The following is a 5,000-nucleotide window of genomic DNA, read 5'->3' on the forward strand; positions in this document are numbered from 1 at the left end:
CATCAAATCACATGAATCCATTTAGCAATATTGGAATTTCTATTCTTTATACTGAATTACATGAAATCTTACCTAATCCCGTGTATCAAATATTTCTTAGTGTATGAAATACCTATTATGAAAAGAGAAAGAAATATTAGAATTTGATACTCAACTTCGAAGGAATTTGCAACAAAACAAACAGATAGAATCGAAAGTCTAATCTAAAAAAGGATTGGAAATTTCTACGGGCATTTCAATATTTTTTTTAGGAATCTAAAAAAATGCATTTCATTTCTATCATTATTATGATATTACATATTCAAATTCAATTGGATACAAAAAAAAATCCATTCGAAATTGTCAAGAAAAGATATATTTTGAAGTGAAGTATTTTGGAGAGAATTGGGGAGAATATGATTAGAGTATGTTATGTGTAATGTAATAAGGCTTGTATTTTTGAAACATGCATATATTTAACTGCAGCTATAGATCTGTCTCTAACTTTATTGCAGTCATATTTGTTCAGGATAACAAACACATAACATGTTGTGTGAATTTTTACAAATTTTCTATTGAAAATTGTAAAAAAAGAATAAGCACGATAATTTCTTGAAAATACCGTATAGTATTGGTATTCTATATCTATATAGATATGGATAAGATACTCGATTAGATAATATCTGTGTAACAGATCAAATTGATATTCTAGGGTTTACATATATTGAAAGTTGCTGTTATAATTAGAATGAACAAAGTTAAAAAAAAAAGCAATATTGATTGGTTATGTATCAATTTTTATTTTCTGATCTCATTAAGAAAAAAAAATTTCTATTCAAATATTCAAGAATAATTCATAAAAGAATAGTTAACGGTTGCGATTTGTCTCAAGATTGTTTTTCAATTTTTCAATAGAAAGAAAAGGGGGGAGTATTCTCAAAAACTTCATATCTATATTTTTATTGGCGGCATGGCCGAGTGGTAAGGCGGGGGACTGCAAATCCTTTTTCCCCAGTTCAAATCCGGGTGTCGCCTGATCGATAAGAAACTGTAAATGAAAGATTATATTACGTTTTTTTAGAAAACTTTTTTTCCAACAGAAGCAAGCGAGGGAAAAGGAGTCTTGAGAATTGCGTTTGATTCGAAATTATAAGCATCAGTAGCTTAAAAAATGTTGTAAATATTTTTGTCTCGAATTCAAGGAAAGATTCTAGTAGTGAAAAGGAATCCATAAATTTAGAAATGATAGTTCGTTCACTACACAACTATTGTAGTGTCTGTCTCCTGACTGGGTCTTTTATTAGATTGGATTAAGAATAAGTCGGATAGGAAAGTCCATTTTTAGGTAGAGAAAAGGCAGAAGAAAAACCTTCTATACAGACTAATTTAAAGTTTATGAGTGCTTCCACATTTTATCAATATTATTTATTTAGATCAATTCTATTTAATAGCTTTAATTTAGCTAATTCGCTTTCGTAATATTCAAAAAAAGTATTCTTTAGATTTTCATATTCTATATTCTAATAAAATTAAAAAGTTTTGATTCTAAAATCGAATAGAAAAGAAAAAAAGTTTTTTTAATTATTTTAGAGAACGAATTGGGAGACATTTAAGGGACTATTTCAAATAGAAAGAAGAGTATAAGTATGCAAATGAATCTGTCTTGATTCTTTTTTTATGAAATCCTTAAGGAAATGATAAAAGAGAAATCTTAATATTCCCACCTGGTAGTAACATTCATTGACTTATAACTTCCTATAATTTTTTTATGTTTAATGTTTTATGATTTTACTAAAAATAATCAAAAAAAACTTTTTAGATGTTCTAATAACTAATAAATAGAATGAATTCTTGTTTTTCGTGAATGATGTTAGCCCAGAATCCTTTTTTTGACTCTGTAATAGCAATTCCACTATTATAGTATAGTATTTTTAGCGAATAATACAAAAAAAAGAATAGAATAAAAAATTTGAAAAAATAATGAAATAGTTCCTTCATATTTATAGAGATAGGAGACAAAATTTACATGGATATAGTAAGTATTGCTTGGGCTGCTTTAATGGTAGTTTTTTCATTTTCCCTTTCCCTCGTAGTATGGGGAAGAAGTGGGCTATAGGGATACTAAAAATTGAGTTAAGGGATCCAAGTAACCTTGTTGATTTCTACCTGAATTTTTGAATTTCGAAACTATTGAATGAAAATATTTCATTTAAACTAATACTAATTAATTGAGTTCAAATAGAAAATCTATCTTGATTCTATTATATTTTAGTAGTGTAATGTATTCTATGTATCTTATAGGAATTGAAAATACTCTTTCAATCAAACAAATATTTTCATTATTCCCATATTCCTATTTTGAGAAAAACAAGGGAATCAAAAAGAAGAAGAAATGGATTCCTATTCCAATCAAATTTTTCTTAAAATTTCTATTTCGATGAACTGACGCTTAACCTGGTTATATAGATATATATATATATGGAAAATGGCGGACCGTGTAATAACCATTCCTGTTTTTTTACCCCCTTTTTTTCCTAAGATACCGGAATTGTTTGTAAAAAGAATCTGAAAAAAAAAATTGGACGCAATTCTCAGATAGTAGAAATCAAATTGATTTCTACTATCTGGATTACGCTGATTGTACGATCATTTTTTTAAATCATTCATAAAAATGAAGAAATCATATTTCAGTGAAATTAGTCACTTTTACTTACCGTTTTTACATAAATTATAAGTAAAAAAGCAGTAGGAACTAGAATAAACAGTGCAGTAGCAATAAATGCGAGAATATTTACTTCCATAATCTTTATTATGTTCTATTTCTCTTAAATTTCTAAAAAAAAAATTCGGGATTTAATCCCATAGAAATGTTCAATCTTTCAACAATGGTATAAATTGGATTTCAATGATATCAAATCGGATCAATATCATGAATCACAAAATCTGAGCTATCAAATCAACTCATGAAATAGTATAACATAGGAAGATCTTTTATCCATACTAAATAAAACAAAAAAACATTTATTCTTGATGAAAGTCCAAAATCCCTTTCCTTCCTTTTTCGGCGAAACAAATGAAAAAGCAGGGGGGGGCCCCAAATAAAATTTTGTTTATCAATTTGATTCCCTACAAATACACAAAAAAGGAATTTATTTTTTATTTTTTTGGATTTATATCCAACGGGATTGACGGGGCTCGAACCCGCAGCTTCCGCCTTGACAGGGCGGTGCTCTGACCAATTGAACTACAATCCCAGGGAAAGGGGTGTACTGTATAAATATTTTTACGGACCGTTTCTGTCAAACCTTTTCTTTTTCTATTTCGGATTCGAACCTTTTTGTTGTAAATGAAAAAAGCGCATTTTTTTATATATTGATATGTATATCGATATCCACTTTAGTGAGATCGACACAAATTACTCGTAATCCGTTTCTTATTCTTATTCTATTAACAAATCGATTGAAAATTGAATCAATGAAAAAAAAATATTTTTTTTTTCAATTTTTCCTTATATTTTCTACTTACAGATCTTGACATGAATACCGATTATTAACAAGATTTTGAATTTGTGGAAAGAAATATGGAATACAGAAAAAAAAGAAATAACCTTAGATATGTTTAATATTTTGATTCTTCCGTATCATAGCACATCAGTCATTTCCAGAGAACTATAAATGGGTTATAGAATTTCATAGTGGATCGGCAAATTCTTGGGCCGAGCTGGATTTGAACCAGCGTAGACATATTGCCAACGAATTTACAGTCCGTCCCCATTAACCGCTCGGGCATCGACCCAGCACAATAGGAAGAATACATTTCAGTTTTTATTGAAAATTTTTGATCAACTTCCTTTCGTAACACCCTACCCCCAGGGGAAGTCGAATCCCCGCTGCCTCCTTGAAAGAGAGATGTCCTGAACCACTAGACGATGGGGGCATACTTGCCCGACCGCCATTATACTACGTTCATAGTATGAACAGTTTTTTGCAATTGTCAATATAATGATATGATTCGATAAAAAAAAATATTTTTCGTTCTTTCATAATTCCATAGAAATTTTTTATTAATCATTTATATTTCTAAATTTTTTTATTCCAGTCATAATAAGAAAAAAAAAGAAGTAATGTTCCAATAAAGAGAAAATTCTTCACAGGAATGATTCGTTTGTTGCAAAGGACGAGAGGTTAAAACTTCATTTCTATCATTTATTACTAATACTAAGATTCGATAGGTAGATTTATATCTAATACTAAGAAAAAAAACTTTGGAAAATAGAATTTTTCAATAAAAAAATAAAAATTTGGTTTAGGGACAGAACATATTGAATCCATTTTATCAATGATTCGATTTTATCAATGTTTCGATGAAATATTTTATTTTGTGAGTACATTTATGTATCAATAAAAAGAATTTAGTGTTATGATTAGAATGACTTCAAGAATCCATTTTGAAATAATATATTTGATATGGATCAAATCCAATCTTAATCAATTCTTTTTTTTAACTATATTCTATTCACTAGGTAAATCCAATTTTTTGTTCTTTGATGAGTCATTATACAAATAATAGATATTGATGTACATGTATTCTAATCCCATTTATATCATTTAATTTATATAATTTATATAAATTTATAGAAATAATTTATATAAATTTATAGAATAAGTATACACAGTAACAAATATATGTACTAGTCATGCTAGTTCCTTATTTAGAAATTGAAAGAAAGAAAAAGGGCCCTTTTAACTCAGTGGTAGAGTAACGCCATGGTAAGGCGTAAGTCATCGGTTCAAATCCGATAAGGGGCTTTTTACTTTTTTTTTCAAAAGCAATAGTCTTTCTATTTGAAGGAAGAATAAAAAGATTCTTGATATTTTGAAAAAGTTTCTATTTGTAATAAAAAAGAAAAAGTGTAAAATTCAATAATGGAAAAATAAAAAAAAGTAAGTGGACCTAACCCGTTGAATTATATTTATATCTACTATTCTGATATTCAAATTTGATAAAGATTCAATTCGAAC

General features: G+C 28.1%; 4 non-coding genes across 4 annotated transcripts; 2 read left to right on the forward strand and 2 right to left on the reverse strand.

The window, feature by feature from the left end:
- The first annotated feature begins 943 nt into the window (after nt 1-943).
- On the forward strand, nt 944-1,014 carry TRNAC-GCA (transfer RNA cysteine (anticodon GCA)). Its single transcript has one exon. It is a non-coding gene; the product is annotated as a tRNA-Cys (tRNA).
- Nucleotides 1,015-3,159: 2,145 nt separating this feature from the next.
- Nucleotides 3,160-3,233, reverse strand: TRNAD-GUC (transfer RNA aspartic acid (anticodon GUC)). Its single transcript has one exon. It is a non-coding gene; the product is annotated as a tRNA-Asp (tRNA).
- A 457-nt stretch (nt 3,234-3,690) lies between these two features.
- Nucleotides 3,691-3,774, reverse strand: TRNAY-GUA (transfer RNA tyrosine (anticodon GUA)). The gene has a single exon. It is a non-coding gene; the product is annotated as a tRNA-Tyr (tRNA).
- A 941-nt stretch (nt 3,775-4,715) lies between these two features.
- On the forward strand, nt 4,716-4,787 carry TRNAT-GGU (transfer RNA threonine (anticodon GGU)). Its single transcript has one exon. It is a non-coding gene; the product is annotated as a tRNA-Thr (tRNA).
- The last annotated feature ends 213 nt before the right edge of the window (nt 4,788-5,000 follow it).

Source organism: Vigna unguiculata, unplaced genomic scaffold (assembly GCF_037176805.1).
Source record: "Vigna unguiculata cultivar grain cowpea cultivar isolate G323 ecotype 2 unplaced genomic scaffold, ASM3717680v1 ptg000431l, whole genome shotgun sequence".
Classification (NCBI taxonomy): Eukaryota; Viridiplantae; Streptophyta; class Magnoliopsida; order Fabales; family Fabaceae; genus Vigna; species Vigna unguiculata.